This window comes from Lissotriton vulgaris, chromosome 12 (assembly GCF_964263255.1).
Source record: "Lissotriton vulgaris chromosome 12, aLisVul1.2, whole genome shotgun sequence".
NCBI classification, from domain to species: domain Eukaryota; kingdom Metazoa; phylum Chordata; class Amphibia; order Caudata; family Salamandridae; genus Lissotriton; species Lissotriton vulgaris.
Genome location: NC_141700.1, coordinates 778,831,434 through 778,850,969, shown reverse-complemented (window position 1 = coordinate 778,850,969; position 19,536 = coordinate 778,831,434). Strand labels below are relative to the sequence as shown.

The window sequence follows — 19,536 nt, the reverse complement described above, 5'->3', positions numbered from 1 at the left end:
TTTAAGTTGGCTTTGCATATCTCTGTAAAAGTGCCTGTATGTGATTCTATAGAAGTACATATCTAATTATGTACACAGGCTGTCCCCGCCCACATCACTTTACCTCCCACCTTGACGGCTGTGACGTATGCTCCCAGTTCCATCTGCTCTTGCTACATCATAACTTCCCCTGCTGTTTCAGGCGATGGCCTCCCTTGCGCTCACAGACGGCTAAAAAACATTAGCATTAACAAAGACTATAGCTCTTGCACTGCCGAGACAGGCCCGGACTGGCCGTTGCGGGCACCGGGCAATCCCCCGGTGCGCCGCAAGGGTGTGGGGCCGGGTTTGGGCCCTGGGGGCCGTTTGTTAAAGCACAGCTGCAAAATCAGCAGTGTAACAAAATCGGTCGAAAACCGGACCCACCAAAGAGCTCGGTCGCACCCCCAGGGGGCCGGCCGAGCACTTTGCTAGTGCCCGTTTTGGTTCTGAGTCCGGCCCTGTGCAGAGACCTATTGGCTTTGCCAATGCTTGTATTACACATCTTTTGAAGGCTTCTTTCACACATTTACCTTACATTTTAGAACCGGATTCACATGAAGGTATGAAATGAGCAGTATCACACAATGTTTCCTCAATGGTGATGCGGAGATTAGAACCCTTGTCTCAGAGTACCAAAGATAGCTGTTTCTTTGACACCAATATTCTATCATCATGCATCCTTTCATGCAGTTCATGGGAGGATTATGAACATGCAGGCTACGACTCCTCCCCAAACTACACATGTAGGGTTTCATCATGGGTATTTATTTGAAAAGTTATGAGCCGAGTGCCTTCATGGCAGAACACAAATAACTGCATGACCTTGACTTTCGTGTTACCGGTCAATAGGGCCCCTTGTTTCTTATTTACTTTTAAAACGAGCATTGGCAAAAACCAATTGTTCTGCCTCAACAAGCCATGCGATTACATACAACAAGCATTGGCATAGCCAATAGGTCTCGCCTTTGGGACCTAGTTATCCGGCACAATATCTTTGGTGCTACAACATCAACTGTTGCATGGCTAAACCCTTATAAGGTCCCAAAGGCAAGACCTATTGGCTATGCCAATGCTTTTTTTTTACGTTTAGTCATGCTGCACAGCATAGCTAAAAAGCATAAACAAAGCCATGTGTTTTCTTGCACTCTGTGGAGTGTTTGCCTGCGCACACCTATTCTAAATGCTAAGTACTCTGTATTTGAAGCTAATTTACACAAAATATGTGTGGACGTACTGATAAGTCAACAAAATAATAAATTGGAAACTTCGGTATACACAAAGCCAACAGACAGAAATAATTTGTTACTGTATACAAGTTTCCATCCACCCTCTTTGAAGAAAAATGTACCCTTTTCACAAATGCTGAGGGTTAAACGCATTACCTCTAACACAACCAGCTTACAAGAGGAATTAGAGAAACAACAAGTAAAATTCAATGAGCGGGGCTATCCCCCTGAAATTGTCAGAGGCAATTTGCAAGACTGAAACCAAAGAACGTAGGAATCTGTTGATTTCTAAGCCTAAAGAAAAATCCAACCGACATGTTTTTGTTTCCAAATATTCATCTAAATCCCATGCAATCAAAAAGATCAAACCAAGATGGGAATTACTTAAACAAGAACCAGACTTCAAGGGTATATATGATGAGGAACCCTTGTTCGCGTACACGCGCAGCAAAAATTTCAAGGAAATTCTGTCTTCCAAAGCTGTAACTGAACAACAATATCAAGGCATGCGGAAATGCCATAATTCTGTGCATTGCAACAATGTAATGATCAGCAACACGTTATATCATCCACAGACAGGGAAAGCAATCTCTTTGAAATACAACGGAGATTGCAACAGTTCCAACGTAATGTATGCAATAAAATGTCCATGCGGATTATTATACGTTGGGAAAACTTCAAGAAAAATAAAAGTACGAATAACAGAACATAAAAGCACATTTCGCACCAAGTCTACCAAGGCTCACTTTGCATTACATTGGCTAGAACACCAGCATACTAATGCGCAGCTGCGATTTACTATTTTGGAAACGGTCACAGTCAAATCTGATTATAATCACACAATACTATTAGCACAGAGAGAAGCTTGGTGGATCAAACATTTGCAAACTCTAGTACCAGGGTGACTTAATGACAGAATTGAGTTACAATGTTTTCTAAGATCATTTCCAGTACTGTAAATAGTGTTGTATGTTCAGACTGCCTTCCATCTATTGTAAATGGATTTATTCTTAGGTCAATGTCATGACTTGTCACTCCTAGTTTCTCGTGCGCACATTTCCTGATTTTACACTTCTATAGGACTTTCAGATAAACTTGCTCTAGATTCTGGGGCTCTCTTTTTCAACACAACCCGCTCTTGCATGTAGTCTATTCACAAGAAAGTAACATCTTCTCTTGGTTTTCCATCCAGTAATTTACTCACTCACACAAACTATCTATCAGGTACTCCAAATTTCAGTTTCCAGCAGACAGTCTCAGGTATTTTTCAGACTGCTCGCACTCTTGAATTCAATATATACTCTTTGGTTTTTGTATAGGCCTAGGCACCCCTGTGCTGGTTTCTTTTTTCACTAAGGTGGATGTACTCAGTTGGATTACTGGGTGTTTAACACTTCACTAGTGGAGAAGTGTGGCTCAGGGGTTAGAGGCGGCAGACCCGGAATCTGAGATCGGCCCTGGACCAGGGTTCAATTCCCCACCTCGACGGGGCTTGTGCTCAATAATTCCACAGACTCGATAATTCTCGCTCCGGTGCCTACTCGACTCACGGGTTCACACTCTGCGACTCTGGGCAATAGCTTGCTTAATCTCCACAACGGCCCCTCGCGGCGGGATGCCTGGCTTTCACTTTGTGGATACCCTGCCGGGGTTATCTCACAGGGGAATACCAGGACGGGTTCCCTAAGCAAGCGCTTAGATGCCTGCGATGTGGGTAATTTGCGCTATATAAATACATGTACATTTACATTTACTAGCACAGCTCTCTTTACGACAACAGATTCTACGTTTTCAAGCATTTACTTATAAGCTGGGCATCATGTAACTAGTACTCATTCAATCACACAAACCATTAGGCACTCCAAAATACAGTAACCAGTATTTTTCACTCTTGTTAACTATCTATCAGGAATTCCAAAACTCAGTATTTCGCGGACAGTCTAAGGTACATTTCAGACTGCTCGTACCATTGAATTTGGTGTACATTCTTTGTTTTTTGCGCAGTTTTAGGCACCCCCGTGCTGGATTCTTTTTACACCAAGGCGGTTGTACTCAGTCGGACAATTAGGTTTTTAGTACATATTTCCTGGTTTTACGCGCAGTTCTAGGCACCTCCCGCGCTTGATTCTTTCACAGCTGGGCGGATATATTCAGTAGGATAACTAGGTGGTTTGTATTCAACTAGTGCAGCAGATTGGTGAGAACAGATCTCACGTTTCTCAAGTGTTTGTTTACATGCTCGACATCATTTAGTTCTGCATGGAACATACATTTTTTCCATATACAACACTCTACAGCGCTCAGTACAATCACTCCAATCACCTAACGCGATGGACAAGTGTAGTCTGCTTCCTCCAATAGATCGTTCCCACTCAATGTGGCAGACCAGCTCAGTCCGCTTTCCATGCGCATACAGGAAGCGCATTTAGGAAGTACACACTAATTAAATTCACGGGGCTCGCTGAATCCTGTGATCGTGCTAGTCGCGGCTTTGGCGTTTGGGAGATAATACCACATGTTGCTATCGACCGGTGAGTACAGGATTACTAGAATATCCTCCTAGTTACGGGGAGGTCAGGCAGGTATCTTTAAGTTCTAGCGCGGGTAAACTCATTGTGCTTACGTTTTTTTTTCCAGAGCGCGTTATCTAACGAATAGAGATCGTGTTTAAAGGGACCACACGCTGACTCTTACTGTTGGTGAGTCGGTGTGTTAAATCCTTGTTAGTTTCAATTGAGAAAGGCGTTTGGGAGCTGATGTAGGTACCTCAAGTTTTAATGCACGAAACACTTATTGTGTTTTCGGTCTTTTTTCAGAACCCGTTTTCTAACTAACAGACGTGTTTAAAGGGATTCCCCTTTTTCTCATACCTTTGGCGAGTTGTTTTCAGAAACTTTAGGCAGATGTAATTGAGAAACGCGTTATGTACAATATATAACGCATACACTCATAGTGCTTTGTTTATTCATTGCAGATCTCGAACAAGCCACTTGTTTCTATATTATCCTGAACAGGATTGTGATACTAGAATCCAGAGGGATTTGATTAGCTTTTACTGGTGAGTTCGGATCACAGTTCGAACCTATTATCACGAACAGGCCATTAGATTAGTCCACAGTTTTCTGCCCTTAACATTTAGTAAGCGCTATTTTCACATTCCAGGGCCGAGATTTAGCGAGAGAACAACACGCATTTGCGGATTTCTGTTTTTACAATTCAAACCGTGAGTTTTATTTAGTACTACGGCATTGCTACCAGCAAGTTGGCAACCGGGGTCTCTGAGTTCTTAATTCACAGCAAGACGTTGCATTAATGCGGACAACAGCAACTGATATTTTTTCTTGAACATTTTTTCTTGAACATTATAGACGCTGTTGCTCAGAAATTCAATACGAAAACACAAGTGTCATACAACAACATTTATAAGGGAGTACATTCATTCTCGACAAGAGCGCAGCATCAGTTTTTCTTTTGGTGTCTTAGTTCACACAGTGGTGTTATTAGTTTAACAAGCACAATCACACACCATATACGCTTAAAGGAGCAGGAACACATTTGATATTGAGACACCTTTGGTGGTGGTCTTTTCACACGTAACTTTCATTGCTCTGTCATATTTTGATTCCTCTTGACCTAGCAATAAGTTCATCAGGTATATGCAATGTAATCTACAACGGTGTCAGTTTGTTTTTCAAACTGCTATTCGGTAAATCCCAATCTTTCTTTCTTAGAATTACCTAGTAATATGATGATTACAAAATTCAGTAGACATATAAAGAGTTGATAAAGTGTTCTATGTTTATTATTTCCACAATGCCCCTGAAGAAGGGAGTTTCCCGAAATGCATTGGGCCTTTTCCAAGCTGTGATTATGTTATAAATGTGCAAATAATTGATTGACGGCCATGTTTATTCAATTCTGTACAACAGTAGCGTTATATTGATTGTGTTTTGATACAAGCAAATATAAAAATCTCAAATGGTTTTTTTGATTTCAGACAATGTAAATGAATATATAAAATAGAATTCATATATTTTTTCTAAAAAGTGCATCTCTTGACTGATTATTGATGACCCAAATTAGGCACAGTTTAATGTTTTCACAGTGACATATTTTATAACCAGTTGTGCATTTGGTATACTAATGGGGGATTCCACCAGAAGTTGTTTTCTTGCACTCTGCCATGCTGCTTTTGTTCTCCTTGCATTCCTGCTATCCTGCTGAGCTCTGTGCTGCACTTCCTATCTCGTCCAAGATTTCAACAAAAATCCCACCTGAGCTCTCGTCATTTTCTTAAAGCTTCCACACCCAGGTCCGTCTCACCCTCTGCTGCACTTGACCACTTGTACCCTCCACCTTCTTGCCCATTGCATCCTTTTTTATTAAATATTCAGGCCGCTCCATTTTTAAAAGGCCCTTTCATGCACGTTGTATTCTTTTTTTATGTACAGCTCAGAGACACACATATGCTATCTTCAAAGTCAATTTAAATAATGGCACCTATGTTCTTTCCAATGTGCATGTATGAATGCACATGGTGTTTTTTAGGTTGAGCCTAGCGCAGCGCGCTTGAGCTGCTCTATTTTATCTTTTGGAATCGGTCTGCGCATTTCTAACATTTGTGCATGCGGCGGCATCCACTTTGCAGGAGCGAGCAGCGGCGCGCAGGGGCCATCTGTTTCTAATTAGCGTGGCTGCACTGGTTTACATTTGTGGTCGCTTTCACTTTTGTGCCAGCTTGTTAAAAGAGTGTAAACACTGCTCGTTTGAACGGAAATAGCATTTGCAAGGCTGCTGGGACACCCAACACAACTGTGCCACGAGCATCGCAAAACACGTGCAAAAATTACATTCGGGAGCCTTCTTTCAAACAGGATCGCCTTATTCTTCTTTCTCTTTCCTCAAATGTGTCTAAAAGCATTTTTAGCAAACATACACCTAGCTGTAACAGTTCATTTATTTGAACTCTTATTTTACTATAAAATCCTGTGCGATTAGATCTTGTGAGCTCGCACTAACAGAAGGTGATGATCAGAAGGTTAAAATTTGAATCCAGGCAAGCCTGTTCAGCTTTCCGTCATAATACTTTATGTATAGCGCTTAGATGTGCAGAACTGCGTCTGTAGCACTAGACACAGTACAGTCTAGTGGTATAGAACAAACTGCAGGCAATGCTTGCCTTCTGCAAAAATAATGAATTTGCAAACACCTGCACCAGAACTTATATTTCTGCGATATATTTTCTATAAAAGTATACGGACAGCCTTGCTCATTTATTGCTATTTTATAAATCGAATTGGCATATTTTATACATCGGATGCCCTGACTCCACTGGCAAAGGAGAGCTGTAAGGGTCCACGGTTCGTAGACCGGCTTGACAGTTTTACTTCCAGAAATATGCGCAAAATAAGAGCCGGCTTCTAAAACAATTGGGTTTAAAGTATTCAACATGCGTACAAGTTCTTTAGTTTTTTTCGGGTGCGATTAACTGCAAGCCGTGTATAAACTCTAGACTAGAGCAACGCCAAGAATTCACATCCAAGGAGGCCGGCTGCCCGCGCCACCTCCAACACAGACCGTCATTGGCAGGCACCACACTACCAGGTTTGTAGAGTTGTGGTATACAAGCAGGGTCACCAGACTTAGACGGCAGGGGAGAACCAAAGTATGCAGCAGGGTTGACTATATTATGTGGCAAAAGAAAGTTATGCACCACATTTTGGGATAGTATCACTTCATTATTTTGTTATTTTTCTTCTCGTGTTAACACCGTGTGGATAAACATTTCACCTCATTAATACCAAGTTAACACCCAAACACATCAATAAGAAACTTACAGTTGACTAGTCACTCTTTGTGAATGGCCTTCCACTGCCAACAACACCAGTTGCTGTCTTGTAATAATTATTGATCCGTTTGAGTTAGAAAGTTAGAATTTTGGGGGGGGAGGGGGGGGGGGGGGGGGAGTAAAAATGTGCAGTTTATGCAGAAAACGATGGATTATGTGGCAACATTTATAATTATGCGGAAAGTGCCACCGAAGATATTTCGCTGTTTATGCTCTAGAACATAGCTTAAAAACATTGTCAAAGCCAATAGCTCTAGCTAAACACTTATAAGGTTCCAAAGGCGAGACCTATTGGCTATGCCAATGCTGGTTTTTGTTGCTGCTATTCAACATTTGCCAACACTTTTTTTTTTAAGTGAACAATATGGGAGATGGGTATCTTCTCAACTGGCAAATGAGCAACGCAGATGAAGTTTAGATGCAAAATATATGGACATACTACTTTTGGGGGCAGGAATTATGGGCCACTATGTGGCTTGATAAGAGAAAGATAAAAATGCAAAATAAAAAGTTCTAGAATGCTGCATTTTAGCCTCTAGCGTATCCACCATTATTACTGTGCAATCTAAAGAACCGTAGTGTGAACAGTTTAGTTGCATTGGTTGTTTCCTTCTATAAATGTGCCATGCTTGTTTCATGTAGGCAAGTTGATTTAACCATCCATCATGACCACTTTAAGCATCCTCTACACATTCCTTTGATAACATGTTGGTTTTACTAGGACTCTCCTGCATAGCAGCCAGGGTTTCAGATTCTTATGCGTGACATTTATAATTTCAGTGTAATTATCAGTGACATTCAACGACTGAGAGGCACTTTTTCACAAGCAAAATCAAGCACTGAAGACGAAAGCAACAAATATCAGAAAGTACACCCATTTGATGAACGAGTAGCCCTAAAATATCTTGAAACTGCTTCAAACCCTTGAAATGGAAGGTTAAGGTACTGATACAAAACTATTTTCGGTCTATAAAATATAAAAGTAAATAAATCATAATAAAACGTCTCACACCCCCATGCCAATGCACTTTATTGTGCCCCAACAGGTAAGCACATCTTACAGAGATGCAATGCACAGAGGGTAGATATTTGTTGTTCCTGCAGGTGCAAAATAAATCAACTAACGCTGGTATTTTTTTTGTTTGGGGGGGGGGGGGCAATGTCATTTCCACTCCTTCCACACCCCTGCCATGCCCTCTGGCCTTCAAACTATCCCGAACACTAGAAGGCTGCTTTATCTGCATCACTATTCCTGACCCACCGGCCTGGCATCAACATTTCTCTCCAACTATGCACCTCATCATACTTTGCCGTCAACCCAATACCTACCAGCCGCTACTTCAACCACTCACTCCTTATTCACAAACTAGCAGCAATCAACAGGTTACAACGGAGACAGGGGTGTTTCTATTGACATGGGTAGGCATTGAATGCGTGAAATGTCTGGAAGACACTGGTACTTAGTTTACTAAGATAAGGAAAGGATGGAGACTAAATGAGGATCAACTGGTGTTGCACAATCCTTGCCAAAAAACACCTCCAACACCGCTCCTTTGTCGCTTTCCTGCTACAACGCCAGCTGTATGGGGGGTCTCAATATCAGCTGTCATCTCCAAGTCTGGAGAAAGGCACTTGTGCCCCCCTCCCCTATGCGAGGGGAGGGGCCTCTGATATTTTACCATCACAACAAAGTTGCAACTGCTCCAGGTTTTCCCCGCCTCCCCCTCCCACGGGGGCGTCTCTTCCCACCATGCCCCCTTTACCCCCCGGGTATTCTCACTTTCCTCGATCAAACAGGACACCTGTCGGGAACGGTTAGAGGCCCCTTCCCCCCACACCGCCCCTCGGGTACTGGCCGCTCACCTCTCCCGGTCACGCGCCCCTCACTTCCTCCGCCTTCATCCCCCGCGAGCCGCCCTCTTCCTCCGGGGGGACCTTGCACGGCCTACCGAGGCGCCCCTCGTCCGCCGCTTCGGTTCCTGCCCTGGCACTTCGCCGCGGCCCCCTCAGCAGCGTCTCCCCCTATTTTTGTTACCCCCTTTCTCTGTCTCCAGCCCTCACGGCCGCCGTCGCCGTTCCGGCGTCACACGCGCGCGACCACGATGGGCAAAAAGCGACCGGGCGGCCAGACGGATATAAGCGTCGACGACGGACAAATGTAACGGAAGGTGTGACGGCCATGTCGGATGAGATAAGCATCCGTGCGATATTAACAACTTGGAGGGATTTAACTGTCAGACAATCTGTGATCTTCTTCACAAGTCTTTATTTTTCCTTTTTTCGTAACTATTTATAAAATCTCACACTTATTTAGATAATGCTGTAGAAATATTTCGCACCCAACATGAGGCTTTTTGTAAAGCTAAGATTGTTGTCACTCGTCATGATTTTAATAAACACATTTTCCCTTTCTGTAATTTATTTCCTTGCAATTTTGAATTTGAATTTTACAAGTAGATGACGATGTACTTCTTTCCAAGATGTACACTGCCTTTACGTTGAGATTCAGTTGTAAAGACCGGTGGCTTTCCCCTTGTCGTCCGTCTTCTCTTTCCGAAGTGGCGACCTGGCGGGAGACGCGGGCGGTGCAGACAGTCGTATGGAAATCCAGCCAAGAGGTCCCCGCCTTTATTAAACTATAACTGGAGCCAGCCGTGTACACGTTATTCACGGGACGATGCGCTTCAAGCCTCGTTTTCAGCCTGTTCTCTTCGTGTCCAATTTTTGTATGGATAATAGCAGCAAGGAGGTGTTTCTGAATGAGTTTTTTTAAACTGCCTGTTCCTGCTGAAAGCAGAAGCTTTCCAACACCATTTTAAATCTCCAGTTTACCACAATTGCACGTTATTTTCGCTCTTTTCACTTGACAAATATAATTGAGGCATAATTCACAGGAAAGGTAATAGATATGAATCTCTTTTTACATTTTTGCCTAAAACATATATCTTAATTAGGGTACTCACCTTTACCAGAGAAAAACACCAGCCATTTGTATCCCTTACGGACATGATACTTAAATTTTGCTTTATATTAAACCATCTTTAATCTTTTTTAACACCGCTTTTCTATTTTTTTTAAACTTTGGTTTTAAGGCAGCTCTGTGTTTTTTCATAGGGCCACAAGGCAAGCTGGAGCTCTCGTCCCAACCTTGGAGGTTGAGGCCTTTTACTCCTTATGCCCGGGGGCCCAACCTGCTATCGGTGCTGAGCAATTGGGCCCAATATCCCTTCTGCACTTGGCTCTCAGTGATCGTGGGGATAAAGCAGTGCAAGTTCTTGGTGGGGCAGGGATACTGGGGTAAATGCAGAGGTGAATACAGGCTCATAACTCAAAATACATTTTATGAACATTTATATAGGAACACAAGGTAAATTCCAGCATACGCGATACACAACGTCCCCTGAGGATGGGGCTTTAGTGTTCGATAGGCAGATAACTGAGTCCTGCTTACCCGTCCTTCTGGTAATGGTTATTCCCCATTCTCTATAGGCGTCATTCTGGTTAAGCTCCACTAGAAACCTGAGTCTCAGGAGTTCCACTCTGACTTCTTCAAAAGTGTTTGAGCGCTCTTCCGACTGCGATTAGTCTTACCTGCATCTGCAGCGATTGCACTACTGAATCCCTGGGAGCGCTTCTATCTCGAACGTGGTGGAGGGTTGTTGCCTATGACTAGCACCAATGGCTCTGCGAGGGCAGCGGCAGGGCGTCCAGAGCACTTTCTCCGATGAGACAGTAAGTTCCTCTGATCTTACTCACAGGTAATGGGGACAAATGCTTTGGTTCAGATCCTCAGTCAGAGCTCGGGTACACGCAGGTTACCACAGCGTCCTCTCAATGATGACTGAACCAGGCAACGTTCCTTGTTCTTCGAGGTGGCTTCTTCTGGCATACGGGGTTACCAACCTTACTACGCACACAGGTGACAGGACAGCCCGTTCAGTACAGCCGTAAGTTAGTCTTCACTGTGCCCTCCTCTGGCATACAGGCTCACCAAATTCACACTGCACACTGGCTACAACCCAATCGGCACTGTATAATTCTTCACTGCAACATCTCTGACATGTAGGGTCACTGCCTTTGCTCAGCACCAGGGCTACTGCCTGATCTGCCCAGCAGTAATCTTCATGGCAGTCCTGTGGCATACGGGGTAGATGACTTCCTAGGCACACGGGCTGATCCCCAATCAATGCAACCACAGCTAACTTCTCAGCAGCCTCCTGTGGCATATGGGGTCATTGACTGGGATCTGCACACAGGTGATTGCCAGGCCAGTGCAGCAACCATCTTCTCGCACCTCGCTACTCAGATCCACTCGCCAGAAAACCCCACTGGATCATGCTGCCTCCAGTCCTCTCCTCTTCCTCACAAGGCTCACTGGTCTTGGCAAGAAGGGAGACACTGGTGCTCCAGGGGCAGGTGGTCTTGGATTCTCCTGGGTGATATCACATCTCCCAGCTGGGAGACTGGCATGCCTTAGCCCCCAGCCCTGGGCAGCAGAAGTCTTGCAGAGCTTCTCCTCGTGCAGCTCAACTGGCTGATTGAATATGGACAATTTTGGGGGCCTCAAGCTCTCCTTTTCATAGTCCATTTCCAGCACGTCATATGATTTAGTGTCTGAGTCTTTAAATGTTTGTGTTGAGAGGCTGGTTCCTTTTGAAGTGCCCACTCCTCTCCCCGGTCCTTCCTTCAGAAAGCAATCTTTCACAGCAGGAGCACCTCCAAATCTGATACCCCCCCAAAACACAGGCCACGGGGACGATTAGAGGTTCACACCTGGATGTTAGCCACAGTAATATATCCATCAAAAGGTTACCCCAGGGCCCCAGCCCTACTCTTTATGATTCCCCTACCATCCTTATCTCCTTCCTGAGATGTGCCATGGCCCCTTTCCAGTGACCCCTTCCTTAATCATGAGCACCCTTTGAGGTAGATTGAAGAGCCGGACACTTCTTTCTCCAGTGTGTTCCCCACCCAGCTCACAGGCTGGCAGCAATCCACAATCTGTCTGGGGGGAGGGGTCCTCTGCCTCCACATGTTCCTCCAGTCAGCCCTGAGTCTCCAAAAATGGAGCCCAGAGTACTCCGTGTTATTATATGTTTATTGAATTCCACTTCCAAGAGGGGAAACAAACCATAATTGCTGAAAGTTAAAGACCCACACACCAAACTGGGTGGCCTAAAGGGCAGGCATTCTTCGCAATTCAGCTTTATTTCCTATCTTGTCAAGGAACCAGGAATGGAGGTTCTTGTTGGGCTTGACCTGGTTTTCCGTTGCTGCTTGGATTTGGGTTGTGGGAAATTACCTCCATAGTGGTGGTATAAACATTGGTGCGTTCCCTAGCAACAATTCTTGCTGCTTATTTTTTGCTCGTTCTTTGTAAGATGTATGTGCAGTCAATCCTTAAAAGGGTGTGCAGAGAAGTGTCTTTATTTCATACAACCTTATTGTTTATGTGTAAAGCAGTGCATGTGCAGACTTTTGGTTTGTCGCAGGCCTAATTTTCACACATTTAGATGTGAGTGCAGCATTTATTAAAAGGCACCGGTTTGCCTGATAAGTCTGTTGTGGGTGCCATTGGTGAATTCTTAGTTGTTGAGTCCTATTATTTATACCAAGCTGGCTGAGATATATACTGAAAAGAGGAGACAGAACACCCCCTTATCTTCATGATGGTCTGTGTCCTACTCTTATCCCTCTCAATCTCCTCCTCAGAAATGCTAGAGGAGTTGCAGGAATAAAGAAGTTGAACAGATCAGACAAATTGTTTCCGATACTCTGCCAGCATTTAAACTTAAACTTGCTCTAGATTCTGGGGCTCTCTTTTTCAACACAACCCACTCTTGCATGTAGTCTATTCACAAATATATACTCAGATGTGAGTCCCTTGCTCATTGCACCATCAGGATTCAAGCAAGCCGGGCCGACGACGGCTGAAATGCCAGAAACCGGTCCCCGGAAGCTTGTTCCCTTCCCAGTATAAGAATTGGCTTGGTAGTTTGGTTTGCCCTGTTCCCATCATGCACTGGGACAGGAACAGACTAATTTGCATGTAGCCAGGTTCTGAGCTGGGATGGTGTAGTGAGCTAAAAAACGGTGATGGATCAAGCCCTGATCTTTGGACTGGGTAAGAGTGGTCTGCTTAATTCAGACACTCTGTTCATCACCACCCCCTTTTCTGAATCATTTTGTCCACCATAAGCGTGGAAGGGTATACTCAGATGTAAGTCCCTTGCTCATTGCACCATCAGGATTCAAGCAAGCCGGGCCGACGACGGCTGAAATGCCAGAAACCGGTCCCCGGAAGCTTGTTTCCTTCCCAGTATAAGAATTGGCTTGGTAGTTTGGTTTGCCCTGTTCCCATCATGCACTGGGACGGGAACAGACTAATTTGCATGTAGCCAGGTTCTGAGCTGGGATGGTGCAGTGAGCTAAAAAACGGTGATCTTTGGACTGGGTAAGAGTGGTCCGCTTAATTCAGACACTCTGTTCATCACCACCCCCTTTTCTGAATCACTCTAACCATTGAGCCACACTTCTCCACTACACTCCACTTGCCAAAGTAGTTGTTCCATGGGTGTGTTGCCCACAGGCAGCCACATCCCAGGCGTGGGCTACCAAGCTCTCGAGTCAGAGAGAGAAGGTCTGCAATCTTGAGAGTGAGCAGAATAGAGCACGCTGGGATATCAAGATGTCACACTTAACAGGAAGTTGTCATCAGGCGGGAGGGATCATGGTAGCACCATGGCTAGTGACCACAACCTCACCTAAGGACACTTTCTGTGCATTAAAGGGGCACCCAGAATTCAGATCTCACTTCACTGGAAGAGGACAGAAGAAGTAGTGCCCTTGCAACCGTGAAGATGAGGCTGCACTGAAGTTGGACTGCACCTGCTGCTCCTTAGGCTAGCAAAGTGCTGTGCGTGCTGTGTTCTGCTCGTGGAGAAGTCATCCCCCAAGCCCACCTTGAAGCAGAGACTCCAAGATTCCGTTGGCTGACTTCCTGTTGGCAGCACAGGGCCACAAATGCTGAAGGAGCCTGCTGTGGCAAGTTGGTACCCGAGAATACCGTATCACCGCTCATCGCCACTGTGCAGACCAAGAACCGAGGCTCCAAAGTTGTACCCAAGGTTGCTGGACGCAGGAGGTGGATTCATCACCCACAAGAAGAGTTAAACCACCAAAAAAAGGAAACCACTCACCAGGACCGAGGATTAGCCCTAGGGAGACTCCCATCAACTGTCGATTATCTTCAGCATCCTGGGTCCCTTGCATCAGGACCAATTCATAGAAGTCAATGGCAAGAATCCATGGACAGTGGCACTGGACTGAAGACTGCTTTTCTTGAGGAGGTAAATGTTTTGTTGGACCTTGCTGGTCCCTTTTTGGAATTGGTCACCCAAAGTAACTCTAAATGACTGTAAAGGTTTTTCTTGAAAAAGTTTTAAGTGTCAAGTTTGTTCACTGTTAAGCTAAAGGCCCTGATTTACTGTTTCTTGTCAAATTCATATTTCCGGAACCCTCCAGGGGAGCTTTTCATTTTGGTGACCATAAATTCTTAAAAAATATCTTCTATTTTTATAAATTGTTGTCAGGTTTATTAAGTGTCGAGTGCCATTCTTCTTTAGTTGTTTTGGTGTGGTTTAAATGATTTACACTTGGTCTTTTGTGAAAGCCTGACGGCTCAGGGCCAGAGCTACCCAGGCTTGAGCTAAGGTTTAACAAACAAAACCAGACTGGTCTTACAGGCTCTGGTAGTGTATTACACGACGAGACTCCACAATCACCTCATATAATACAACCCATTTCCCCACAACATGTATATAGGCCTGCACATGTTTCCAGGTCTTCTTTTGTGGAAAAGCGGAAAAGAAAAAATAAATGAACATTTTGCTAGAGCACAGAAACCTACTAAGGGTAAATGAATTTTGAAAATGTGCTACTGATCCTAGCATGCAACACTTAGTTGAACTCACCTGTGAGTCCCACTGAAGCACCTGTATCCTAGTTGGTGTTGGGCTCGTCAAAGCTCCTTCCGCCACAAAGTCCGGTAAGTGACATTAATTCTTCTTTACCACACTTTGTATCCGGGTGTTTTTGTTCTATGTTGCTCACATATTTTGTTGTATATTTAGTTTGAAGACTGCCACATCCTTATTAAAGTTCTAAAGCAAACAAACACCACCTGTGTCTCTTTTGCTCCTCTCCCTCTTTTCCCATCTGGGCTTGACCTATGTTGTCTTGTTTTAGATTGACAGAGATGGAACTGGATTATCGTTGGAACAGATGCCTGTCCTGCAACGTTTGGCAGTGTTTATCAACCATAGAGGTGGTAACTTTGAAAGAACACTGGCAACTATAAAAGACCCCTGCATTCAATTGTTCTGCATATGGCCTTAATAAATCTGTTAAAATATTGTAAATGTTGCTGTGATATAAAGTCACTATAAATAGATGTACAAATAGATTCTGACCAGCTTGGTATTTAAATGTATTGCTTGAAGTTTTTGGAATCTTGTCACACCGGATGAAATCATCCAGATGATAGTACTATTCATTAAAATTAGGTAAATAATGTGTTTCCTGCTCTGGTGAATATTTGTACAGGAATTGTATGTCTTTAGCTAATTGTGTTAACTGTGCTTACTTTTATATGTACAACACACACTAGGGCTACTCAGTGTTACCCCAGGAGACTGGGTATAAACGTAGTTAGAAAACAATGAGCTTTTGAAGGAGTAACGTGTATGTACTGTGATTTAAGTTGGTATGAAAAAAATCCAACCTATATTGAATTAACCAAAGAAAGCATTCATATAAGGCGTACCAAAAATTAAATTATGAAAGGATATATATATATATATATATATATATATATATATTCTGATTCCCAAAGTGCCCAAAGCAACGGGAGAGCACTCGACTGTGACCTGCCATCCAGCATTCTAATGCATCCTTCCTGTTTGCTCCAACTTCATTATTGTGCCGACGCGTTTCGAGGCCATTAGCCTCTTCTTCCTGGGCTGCTGGGGAAATCAAACAAAAGGCTCGCATTAACCATTTACGTCATATTTATTGCATGCTCGCCTCCAATGGGTGTATGTTCACAAGGATCTTTCTCACTGCATGCTGGATGTTGTTGTTCCCATAATGCGAGCGCTATTGTCCAATGTGCATTTCCTTATTAAATAGCAAAGTTTTTGTCCTTAAGTAGGTGTCAGAGCAACACCGTGGGGAGAGAACCATCGTCAGTAGGGGAACAAGCCAATCCCTGCTGTCAGAGGCTGTGGTTTCGAACTGTTCGAGACATTTTAAGCATTGTGACCCAAATGCGGAACCAAGCCTTCGGTGTTGCTCTGACACCTACTTAAGGACAAAAACTTTGCTATTTAATAAGGAAATGCACATTGAACAATAGCGCTCGCATTATGGGAACAACAACATCCAGCATGCAGTGAGAAAGATCCTTGTGAACATACGCCCATTGGAGGCGAGCATGCAATAAATATGACGTAAATGGTTAATGCGAGCCTTTTGTTTGATTTCCCCAGCAGCCCAGGAAGAAGAGGCTAATGGCCTCGAAACGTGTCGGCACAATAATGAAGTTGGAGCAAACAGGAAGGATGCATTCGAATGCTGGATGGCAGGTCACAGTCGAGTGCTCTCCCATTGCTTTGGGCACTTTGGGAATCAAAATTTACACGGCCGTCCTGCCGTGGGGAGAGAACCATCGTCAGTGGGGGAACAAGCCAATCCCTGCTGTCAGAGGCTGTGGTTTCGAACTGTTCGAGACATTTTAAGCACTGTGACCCAAATGCGGAACCAAGCCTTCGGTGTTGCTCTGACACCTACTTAAGGACAAAAACTTTGCTATTTAATAAGGAAATGCACATTGAACAATAGCGCTCGCATTATGGGAACAACAACATCCAGCATGCAGTGAGAAAGATCCTTGTGAACATACGCCCATTGGAGGCGAGCATGCAATAAATATGACGTAAATGGTTAATGCGAGCCTTTTGTTTGATTTCCCCAGCAGCCCAGGAAGAAGAGGCTAATGGCCTCGAAACGCGTCGGCAGCAATAATGAAGTTGGAGCAAACAGGAAGGATGCATTAGAATGCTGGATGGCAGGTCACAGTCGAGTGCTCTCCCGTTGCTTTGGGCACTTTGGGAATATATATATACACACACACACACACACAATAATTCAGCAATATGTACCATCAACGCTCCGCAGCACCAATGTGCAAGTATATGCATTTGGCAACCTTTCACCTCTGAAGCTGTGTGGCTGTCTTCCAGGCAGATCTCTCTCATGACGCTACCCACCAACCGGCCAAAGTCCATGTGTAGCAGGAAGGGTCAGGCTTCCTATACACCTGCCGCACTGCTCAAAACCTCAATCTGATCCAGTTTTCATTTGACGTACACGCACACTACTTAGACCGCCTACTGCAGGATTTCACGCCATTGTTTGATGGGATTGGGTGTTTGAAAGGACCAACCATCCAGTTACATATCGACAAATCGGTGGCTCCAAAAGCCCTCAGACACCGAAGAATCGCATTCCATCTCCGACCGTAAGTGGAGGCCGAGCTCCGACTCCTAAAGAGAGCGGGTATCATCGAACAGGTGAGAGGACCGATACCGTGGGTATCACCCATCTTTGTGGCAAAGAAGTCTAAACAGTCTTACACTGTACGCATCTGCGTGGACATGAGTCCCACACCTAACGATTAAGCGGGAACACCACCTCACACCGACTGTGGATGACATAATCGATGAGCTGGCTAGGTCCAAGTTGTTCTCCAAGAAGGACCTCCGGTCTGGCTACCATCAACTACCTCTGCACCCAGAGTCGCGCCCCATCACCATTTTCTCAACTCATGCAGGGTTCTAGAAGTACACGAGGCTCAATTTTGGGATCCCCAGCGCTGCCGAGGTCTTCCAGAACATCATCAGAAACGTCCTCCATGGGCTGAATGGAGTGCTCAACGTAAGTGACGATATTCTGGTGCACGCCCCCACGTTGGAAGAACATCTCGTTTGTCTCCAAGCAGTGTTCTCCCGCCTCAGAGACAGTGGGCTTACCCTACACCGGGAGAAGTGTGATTTCCTGCGAACAGATATCAGTTTCTTTGGCTATTGATTCTCCGATAAAGGCATCGGCCCGACCCCCACAAAGTAAAAGACATCCAAGAGGCACCAGCCCCAACCTCAGTGTCAGGAGTCTCAGTTTCTTGGGTATGGTAACCTACTGCGGACGGTTCGTCAAAAACCTGTCAGCCCTAACCGGCCCGCTCAGAGACCTGACCAAGGTCACCAGCCCGTGGATATGGGAATCTGAGCAGGAAGATTCTTTCAAATAAACCAAAGCAGCCCCGTCGGCAGACACCACACTGGTATATTTTGACCCCAAGAGAGAGTCACAACTCGTAGCGGATACCAGCTCCACTGGCCTAGGTGCAGTCCTAGCTCAGCGACAAGAGTGCAGAGAATGGGCTCCAGTAGCCTATGCCAGCCGAACACTCACACAACGGAGGTACTCACAGATTGAGAGAGAAGCGATCGCAATCCTGTGGGGCTGTCAACACTTCTACATATATCTGTACAGCTAGCAATTTGCTGTCATCACCGACCACAAGCCTCTGATCCCGCTTTTTCATGGCTCCTTGTCTTGCCCTCCCCCGAGGATCGAGAAGTGGATTTTGCTAAATGCAAGAATTTCAATTCACTGTTGAATACCAACCTGGCACCCGAAATCAATCAGACTTCCTGTCAAGACACTCTCAACCTGCCCCAATCCCAGAGGTCACGGAGGCGGCTGCCACCGAAGACTATGTGAAGATGATCATAGAAAGGTCACGGCCCCTCCCAATTTCCTTGGAAGATGTCATAGAGGCCACGAAGAAAGACAACTGCCTTCAAATCGCAATACAAGCATTCACCTCGTGTGATTGGAAGACACTGCAAAATCCAACCCCACTCCATACCGAGGCAGCTCAGTCGATCCTGAAAGCCATCTACAAGGTTTGCCAAGAGTTATCCGTGACTACTGCTGGCTTCCTCCTTCGGGGCCCACGCCTCGTGCTACCCGAAGGCCTGACTCATAAAGCTGCTCTTAGCGCACTGAGCTCACCAAGGGATTGTCAATTCCAAGAACCGACTTCGAAGCAAGGTCCGGTTTCCCTGCTCGACCAAAAGACAGAGAACATTTTGAGGCACTGTCCCGTCTGCTTAGCAACTAGGCCACTGGATAGGCCCGCACCCTTCATTACGAAGCAGCTCCCGGCAACCCTTGGGAGAGGGTAAGTGCGGATTTCGGCAGGTTCCCTGTAGGGACACACATTCTAGTCGTAATGGACGACTTTTCACAGTACCACGAAGTAGAAATCATATCTACAATGTCTGCGGCTGAAGTAATACCAAAGCTCGAAAAGCT

General features: G+C 44.9%; 1 protein-coding gene across 2 annotated transcripts in view; it reads right to left on the bottom strand.

Annotated features, from left to right (window-relative positions):
* SENP3 (SUMO specific peptidase 3) overlaps positions 1 to 9,194 on the bottom strand; it is a 120,675-nt gene extending 111,481 nt beyond the window's left edge. For both annotated transcript variants that reach the window (XM_086946141.1, XM_086946142.1), the window contains exon 1: positions 8,959 to 9,194. The gene's annotated coding sequence lies outside the window, so the exon portion shown is untranslated. The remainder of the gene's footprint in view (positions 1 to 8,958) is intronic.
* Between the last annotated feature and the right edge of the window lie 10,342 nt (positions 9,195 to 19,536).